We start from the raw sequence: 9,911 nt of genomic DNA, 5'->3' as shown, positions 1-9,911 counted from the left end.
AATGTTCTTAGTCTCTTTCCTCCTGATATCCCCACCTACACACACCTTAATAAAACAGAGTTCCAAGGGGCTAAAATAAAAAAGGACAATGTAATAAGATTGCTTACCATAAATGGTGTTCTTCAGAGAGAGCAGGATGAATTAGCCATGACATGTGGATGACTTCATCTGACAGTACCGAACAGACTTCTCTCTCTTAGCAGAGCTTTTGTTCTACTGAGCATGTGCAGGAATTCCCACATGGGCATTGCCTCATGAGCCCTCTCAGTTGATTTTAGACCTAAATCTAGATAGGTCGTCAACTCTTCCGAGAGGTAGGGGGGCATTTATCATGGCTAATTCGTTCTGCTGTCTACTGAAAACATCATTTACAGTAAGCAAACTTGCTTTGTCCATCAACAAGCAGGGCTGAATTAGCCATGAGAGGTGGGGAATCCTAAGCTTAAGATTGCTACAGAGTGTTTATTAAGTAAATAACCTGGGCTCCACCATGGAGAGTAGGCCACTGGGTGAACAGCCTATGCAAAACTTCTTGTCTGAATTTACTGTTACTCCTTGAGAGGATATCCAGCCAGTAATGGGTGCAAAGGTGTGTTCTAACAACCAAGTTGAAGTTTTCTTCAAGAGGCACTGCTCTCAGATGAGCCACTAGTGCAGCCATGGCTCTAACTTGATGAGCTTTAATGGTGTCTGTATTTTGTAGGCCTGCTAGCATATATTATTTTATGATTGTTTTGTCTTGCATGCTACCTAGGACATATGCATTTGCGACTAATAAATACAAAAAAATAAATAACTCTAGTAGTGCATGATGCTGTCTGCTAGCCAGTTGGACAATGTATGTTTGGCCACCGCTATGCTCAGTCTGTTAGGATCATAAGAGACTAATAGTTGTGAAGCCTGACGATGGGACTGAGTTCTTCTTTTGTAGTAAGCCAAGGCGCTTTTACAGACTAAGATATGAATGGGTTTCTCACTTTCATGTGAATGTTGCCTCGGGGAAAAAAGTAGATAACACAATGGCTTGATAGATATGGAAAGCTGATATTACCTTTTAATAGAAATTTTGAGTAGGTGTAGAAGAATTGTATACAAGATGGATAATAAACTAAAGCCTGAAGCTAGCTGACTCTTCTGGCTAATGTTAAGCTACAAGGAATATTACTTTCCATGTTAGAAACTTAAGAGAAATTGACTCCAACGGTTCAAATAGCGGCTTCATCTGTTGCACCAGAACCATGTTTAGGTGGTTTCACAACTGGAGGTTTAGTGATGTTATTACGTGTGTTTTAGTGGATCCTTGGGTGCTGTAGAGATGACCATGCCCACGGGGAGGAGTCCCGTGAGGAGCCACAGCACTGGGCTAGACTCTAAACACAAAACACCGGAATTGAACTCTTTTATTATACAGCTTGAAGATAGCCACCAGGTGGCAGTGGTGAGTTGTAGTCTCAGGGACCTCGGCAAAGGGAGTCCTTCTCTCCTAGGTGACGTCAGGAGGTTCCACAGCAAGAGTTACTGTGGATGAGACAGATGAGATATTAGAGGATGCAATCAGTGTTAGCTGTTATGGATGCGATTCCACCAGATAGTTGTCGTAGTTACAGGCACTGAAGCAGGTAGAGCAGGCCCTCGAGGAATGAGTACCTGTTCCCTGAATGGCACCTGAAAATAGAACAGAGGGCCCCCGAGGAGCAGGTACCCAAGTTAGTAGCAAAACCCCGAAGGGCAGAAGGAAAGCTTCCTGCAGGCAGCAGGGAAGCGGCAGAGTGGCGCAGACAGGAACAGTTCAAGTCTATTCAAGCCTTTGCCAACTCAATGAGCTAGCAATCTTGAGAAGTAGATATACCCGGATTGGCGTGACGTCAGATGAGGGAACACCCTCGAGGTTCGCGCCACTGGGTGTACTTAGACGTGAGTTGCGCACGCACACCCTAGCAGGTACCTGGGATGAGCAATGGCGTACGGCTGCACCATAGCCATTCCAGAGACACCAGAGAAGTCAGCTTGACGATGCTGCGGTAGCCATCTTGCCCAGGTAAGTGGGAGGAGCCAAGATAGGGGTGCAACAAGCGGGGCAAAGCCATCGAAGAACGACTGACGCAACATTTAGTATGCTATAATCCTTTCATAAACTTGGAAACTAACAAATGAGTGAAGATAGGCTTACCTTTGATGTGAGTATGGTAAGCTGCTATGGCACTTATATGCATTCTTACTGATGAGGTGCTAAGAAAGAATGAGTAAATAGCTCAGTAATTCTTTGGGTTCACATGCTAATGAATCCAAGGTATTGAGCTGACATCATTCAAAACTGTAGGCTCTTCTAGTTGATGGTTTTCTGACAGACACTAGTATGTCTTCAATCTCCTTGGGTAAGCATAACTCAGTGATCACTGAGTGCTCAACATCCAAACTGTCAAGGTGAGGGAGGGAAGGTTCAGATGAACTAAAGTTACCTCTTCTTGAGTTAATAAGAATGGATCTGACATGAGAGAGATTGGAGGACTACTGGATAGCTGTATTAGATACACAAACCAAACTTGTCTGGGCCATGCTGGAGCTATGAGGATTAGAAGAGCCTGGTCTTTGAACACTTATGCACTGTTCTGCCTATCAGTGAAATTGGTGGAAAAGCATACATGAGATCTGCATTCCAATTGAGCAGAAAAGCTTCCTAAACTGATCTGAGCTTGCTGGGAAGAATGGAGTAATACTTTTCCAGTTTTCTGATTTACTCAGATGCAAATAGGTTGATTGCTAGAAGTCCCCATAAAGGGGCAGATTTTTTAAAAATACGCGAGCGCATACTTTTGTTCGTGCACTCGGCGCAAACAAGAGTATGCCGGATTTTAATAGATACGCGCGTATCTTTTAAAATCCGGGGTCGGCGCGCGCAAGGGGGTGAACATTTGTGCACCTTGCGCGTGCCGAACCCTGCGCGCGCTGCCCGTTCCCTCCGAGGCCGCTCCGAAATCGGAGCGGCCTCGGAGGGAACTTTCCTTCCGCCTACCCCCATCTTCCCCTCCCTTCCCCTACCTAATCCAACCCTCAGCCCTATCTAAACCCCCCCCCCCACCTTTATTATAAAAGTTACGCCTGCCAGCTGCCGGCACGCGATTCCCTAGCCCGGAAGCAGTTTCGGAGGCCTTGGCCACGCCCCGGGCCGGAACCACGCCCGCGGCCCTGCCCCCCGATGATGCACCGCCACGACACGCCCCCAACACGCCCCCCAGGCCAATGGCACGGATACCCTGTCACATGGTAAGGGCAAAGGGGCATCGGCGCCATTTTATTTTTAGAACAGCTGATGCCTGGGAACGGGAAATCTCTCCCCGAGGCCCCCCTGGATCTCTCCTCTCCCCGAGGCCCCCCTGGACCACCAGGTAATTTTAAAAGGTTTTGGGGGGGTCGGGGGGGGGTCGATTTAAAGGGTCGGGTGGGTTGTTTTTTTTTTATTGGGCCATCGGCGCCATTTTAATTAGTAGCAGCCAAAATGGCGCCGATGGCCCGAGAGCGGGAGATCGCGCCGGGACCCCCCCCCCCCCACTGGACCACTAGGTAACAACATTTTGGGGGGGTGGGGGAGGGTAAGGAATTGGTTTTAAAGGGTCGGGGTGGGTTTAGGGGTTGTTTTGGTGTGCCGGTTTTCCCGCCCTCCCCCAAATAATTCCCGTGCCCTATTTAACGATACAATACAAATGCCCCTGACGATAAATCGGGGGCATTTGTATTGTATCGTGCACTCTAACGATTTAGGACGACTTTAAAATTATCTGACGATAATTTTAATCGTTCAAAAACTATTCACATCCCTATTATACCTCACCACAGTCACATGTGCAGACCCTCACCTAATAAAGAATAAAGAGACCATAAAGCATAAATAGAAACATGCAGTCAGAAACTGAACTGGAAACCACAACAAGCCAGAGTCTCTGTATGCAGTGCAACAAAGAAAAAAGAGAAATCACCAGTTCTCATAAAATAAAGCAAGAAATATAAAATCAATAGCAGTAAAAACATATTAATAAAAAAAACAGATTTCAAAACAGCTGATGAATGGTATATTCAATAATTAAAAACTCATAAAAAATTTCTAAACACCAAGTAAATATTTCAAAACTGCAGACACAAAAACCCAATAATTAAAAATAAGGATTAAAATATGCTCTGTTCTCCATACCTGGAAACGTTTGATTTCCAGGTGCCCTGAGATTGTTGTGAATTAGTGTGTGTGTGTGGGGGGGGGGGGATTGTTTGCAAATTTCTCCTCTCTCTGTCACACACAAGTTCTCTCTCTTACTTACATAGGTTCACAATCACACAATTACACACATGCTCTCTCTCTCATACACGGGCTCTTAATCATACATACACATGCTCTCACTTCACACACAGGTTCTCAATCACACTTACAGACATGCTCTCAATCATAAAAACAGGTTCTTAAATAACACACACATACATGCACGCTCACTCACTCTCTCCCCACTTAATTAGCGACAGCAACAGCCTCCTCCTCTTCCAGCCCTCGTGGCCTTGAGAAATATCTCCATCTGCCCATTAACATTCTGGGTAGGCCAGTATACTGCTGCATGTCGAGGCTCAATGATCTGGGGCTCAATGCATTGAAAAAAAAAAAAAGGTATATGCCAGTGGTGCTGGGATCTTGTGCTTTGATGAGCCAGGGCCTTGTGCTCCAATGGCACCAGTGTGCATGTGTTGACCGTTCCAAACCACTTGAGGCTCAATGCTTCTTTGATGCAGAGTGATGCCTCTTTTTCTTCAATGCATACCACATCTGTTTACTTGACACAGAGGATTTGGCCTGTTTTGCCAATGGGAGAGATACTTTGGATTAGCTCCTGCTCAACTCTATTTCCAGGAAGGCAGACGAGGCTGCACTTCAAGAAGACCACCAACTGCAGCTTCTAAGAGACTTACGCAGTTCTTCCATTTTCTAGGCCTTCAATCTTGGGGTACCTGTGGACATCCAACTACAATCATAACAGTTGGCCTGGTTATGGTCCGGTCCCAGGCATTGGTAAAACAATTGATGTCCATCAGTAATACTCATTCTACTGCAAATGCAATCTTTAAAACCACTTGCTGTGGCTTTCTTCGTACTCCACATTGTGAGGACATTTTTTCTTTTTTCTAAATAGGTAGCACTGAAAAGTGCTGTTTGGAGGCTACTAAAACAGTGAGGCAACTTTTAAGAAAGAATTTATGAAAAATTTTCCAGCAAAAAAAGGGAGATAGAGGTACATATCCATTATGATGCTCGGACGACAAAAGACTAACAAGGCAACTCCTGCACATTCTCAGTAGCTAAGAGAGAGAAGTCCATTTGGTGCCACCAGATGACATCACCCCATGTCTTGGCTAATTCATTCTGCTGTCTATGAAGAAAAAACTAAATTAAAAATTCTTATTTTAGTTCTATTAACTATTGAGAATTCAAGCCCACTAACTCTTCTTTATTCATATTCTGAGATAAATAGCAAATTGAAAAAAAAACTTTGAATTTACTACTAATAACAACTACAGATCAGTGAGAGGATTTTGTTTCTCTCCCTTTACCATCACATTGTCCAAACATTTGGGTTACAACACCATGCCCTTCAACTGTGTAGGCCGTACTTGCACTGCAAGGATAAGTAAAGCAAACACTTATTCCTGGATTCATCATTCCACTATAAATATAGCGGAATGATGAGCCGTGAAAAAGAAGGGGCGGGAAACGATAGTGAGCAGGTGACCGCATCACAGTGGTGCATTTTCCCCCCATCATGGTTGTGGCTGCGCTGCCCACTATCACCCCCGTAGTGCCCATGAAATAGCTGTAGCTCTTTCCGGCACTAATGCAGGTGATAATGCGTGATACATTATCTCCCACAGCGCTACAGGACACACATTTTCCTAAACCCCGCCCAAACCCCTCCCCTTTCCCTAATTTACATTTTTTATTCGTGAAGCGATAGTTATTGCCGGCATTAGGGCGTTAACACGCAATCGCCCATTGCGATTTGAAAAATGACCCCCTATAGTTAGCCTTATTAGAGTAGATATTCAAACAGCCAGTTAAGTAAGTTAGCTGGATAAGACTTATCCAATTAATTTACAAGGGATATTCAACAGTATGGCTATGCTGTTGAACATCTCTGAATAAATCACTCATTAGCTGGATAAGTCTTAACCAGCTAGTTTTAGACCAGCTATTGAGCAGGTCTAACTTATCCAGTTAGCTTAATCGGATAAGTTGAACATCACTATTTATCCAGTTAAATTAGCTGGATAAGTAGCTCCTCCTCAGAATTCTTAAATCCCGCTCACCACTTATCCAGTTAAATATTTAGCTGGATAAGTACTTATCCAGCTAAGTGGCAGCTGCTGAACGAGATCGGGTATTCAGCCACCACAACTTAGCCAGATAAGTTCCTACTTAGCCAGCTAAGGAGTGATGAATATTAACCTCATTAGGGATTCAATATTTATAAATTAGTTGCATTGTCATAAATATGTCTAGAATGTTAGGTGCTCATATGCCTACAAGTTTTGCAAAATTTTCTCCATGGCATTCTTGTCAATAATTTAATTTATGTGATTTTCAGATGTCCTATTTTTATAAGAATCTTTTTATTGGATCAGGTCCTGCAGTAGTAAAATAAATGTGACTTAATGGAATGCCTGGTTTTTAGGTGCTGATCCGGAAAGATGCCATCATGAGAACATGAATGTAATCCATCAAATGGAAGAAAGAATTGCCTTAGCATTTCTTTTTTCCTTCTCCTGGATAACCACTAAGAAATTGACAGAAGGAAAAAAGATAGACTTGTGATCTCCCTCAGCCTAACCTATCTATGTGCACACCACAGAAAAAAAAAATCCTTATGAAACTGGGATCTAAAAGGAGTGTAATTTTTGTCTATATATCTGTTATATTTAAATGTATAACGCCTATTTGCTATTGTAGCCTTTGAATAACATTTGAAAATTTACTTTTAGCTTTCATTCAAGACTCTGTGTGTCTAGATCATCCCCTCTGCTCCCAACCCTAACTAGGCCAAGAATCATGAGTTTAAACTAGGAAATGAGCCCATATTTTCACATTGCCAGTGCTGAAAATCAACCACTCTGTTATTGCGCCAGCTCATTTTGTTGTTAATCTAATATTTAAAAGCCTGATTGTAAATTCTTGTAATGCTACCATTAAGAATAATGTCTAGTTAAGACATCTGTTAAAAGTCAATAGTGTTAATTATATGGAAAAACTCCAGAAATGTTCTCTTAAATTTTACCCTTCTTATTAATGCAACAGAATTTATGTGGGAGTCTGTCAGAATTAGATATTATGGTTCATAGGACTCTTTAAAATCAGCACAGATGTGCCTTGTAATGTAAATTGCCCACAAGATGCAGGGCCTGATTCACTAAGACATCAGTTTCCACTTAGCTGCTGAGAAGCTAGGTTTGTTCAGCTAGATTTAATTAATTCAGCTATTTGTGCTACTGGAGGTATCTTGCTAAATTTAGCCTTCTTAGGCCTGGATTTATCAAAATGCATTAAATATCGCCTGTGATAGAAAAAGGGGTGTGTTTTATGGTAATAGGCAGTTTATTGCAATTTATGCTAATACCTATGTGAAGAGCTAAGTTACTGCAAATTGCAATAACTTTTTTGCACTTTGAGATAAGTGCCAGAATCTGGTATTTCCTACATACAACCACTGGGGGACCATGTTTACTGTCGGGTCGATACAGTAAGGCCGCGTTAGAAAGAGTGCCGCAGTGCCGGGCGCACCCTCGTTTGCCCCACGCACTGTTCTGATCACATACCGCTCGATACTCTATTTAAATTGCTTGCAAATGCAAGCCGCGTATGCAAAGCGTTAGGCGAAGCGTTAGGCCCGTGCAACCCATTTTACTGTATAGGCGCTTAATACAGCGCCTATACAGTATCCTGGGTGCGCTGGTACCTGTCATTTCAAATGACATTTGAAATGACAGGCACCAGGAAGTGGATCCCAACTTTAACCCAGGAAAACCTAAAAACCGAAAATCCCCTCCTCCCAAAGCGGCTCGACATGTGCCAACTTACCTTTTGTTGCTTTTCAGCTCCTTCCCTTCTCTGCCGCCCTCCGGAGGGGGCAGCCGGCGGCGAAAGCGGCTCGCAGCGGTCCCCCCCGCGCATGTCCCGGTTCTCCTGGCTCGGCAACAGCAGTACAACAGCTAGGGCTCCATCCACCCCAATCCTTCCTTCCTTCCTGGCTCGGACAGATTGTGAAGCGGCTTGCAGCGTTCCTCCCCCCTTCCCCCGCGCAGGTCCCGGTTCTCCTGGCTCGGCGTGAGGTGAGAGCCCACTGTTCTGTGCCCTCTCTGGCACGAGCGGAGCGAAGCGTTCTTTCGTTGGCCGGACCGCTGCGAGCCGCTTTCGCCGCCGGCTGCCCCCTCTGGAGGGTGGCAGAGAAGGGACGGGGATGAAAAGCAACAAAAGGTAAGAAAACAACAAAGTAATGTCGAGTCACTTCGGGAGGAGGGGATTTTAGGTTTTTAGAGGTTTCCTTTTGGGGGAAAGTTTGCCGTCTACCATTACCCCTGCCTCTAACGCAGGTAGGATGGGTTAAAGGGGATAGTGTATCACAGGAAGGGCTAACGTGGCCGGAAAGTGAGTAGAAAGTGGGTTAGGAGTGGGGTAACCGCGGCCCCACTTTACTGTATTGAGCTGTGTGTGAGAGAGAGAGAGAGAACCTAGACATAATGCCCTCACCCTAGATAGGTATTTATAGCTCTATGGGAGGACCCACCTAGTAACTCGAGGTGAGGTTTAGGTATTAGTGCGGGGGTTAGGGGCCACGTTGACATTCAAAGTGAGACGTACGAACAGAACAGTGCTCTCTTATGAAGATTTGATGACTCTTGGAGTGAGGAAACTCACTCAAAGACCATATTTGTGCAATGTTCTCTCAACCTAGCTTTATGTTACCCAGGTAGAGAATCCACCAAGCTAGGTTGAGAGAACACTGCACAAATCTCTCTCTCTCTCTCTGGGCCTGGATAGCCTGGCTGGTGCTCCTGGAGACATGGCTTAACACTACTGAAAAAGGTGTAGTTAAAGTCATGCAATAGGGCTTCGCAAAATGATAAACCCACCCCTAACTCCTCCTCTTTTTCGGATTTGCATCGCACCATACGATATGGTGCTATCTCAGGCATTAACGACGCTTTTCGCATGCGATAAGCCCTTAATGAATGCGAAAATGCCTTAGTGCATTTTGATATATGACCCTATTAGTGTTGAAAATCCATGCTAACCAGTTAAACTCAAAACCTACCCCAGGGACAACTCCTGAGGTGCCACTTTTCAGACTGCCTAAATTTGTGCAATCTGTGAATCTGGGAAGATAAATTTAGCTGATCAGTGGAGAAAGTTTTAAAGTCAGATTTACCTGGCTACTACAGAGCTCTATGGCAGAGCAGAGTAGGGTCTTCTGCCTGGCCAGTTACCTCCCCTTAGGTTAAGCCCACAGGTTCTGGCGACCAGCAGGACTTCTCTGGCCTGGTGTATGGCAGGCAGAGGTCAAGATAGGCGGAGAACAGCAAAGCAAGGGCAGAAGTCAGTCCAGGTCAGCAACAGAAGATCTGTCCAAGGAAGTTTTTGATTGGACTACTTTTCTATATTAAAAAAAAGTGAGCATAAGCTCACTTCTGGGTGGGTGAAATTCATGGTGGATTCAAATGGCTATGAAATGGCATCTAAAGTGTGTGAGCACTTAGATTAATAAAAACATAAGATTTACCATACTGAGTCAGGCCAAAGGTCCATCAAGCTCAGTATCCTGCTTCCAACAGTGTCCAATCCACAACACAGGTACCTGGCAGGATCCCAAAAGGTAGACAGATTCCAT

This window comes from Rhinatrema bivittatum, chromosome 4 (genome assembly GCF_901001135.1).
Source record: "Rhinatrema bivittatum chromosome 4, aRhiBiv1.1, whole genome shotgun sequence".
NCBI lineage: Eukaryota > Metazoa > Chordata > Amphibia > Gymnophiona > Rhinatrematidae > Rhinatrema > Rhinatrema bivittatum.
This window is presented reverse-complemented; position numbering follows the sequence as displayed.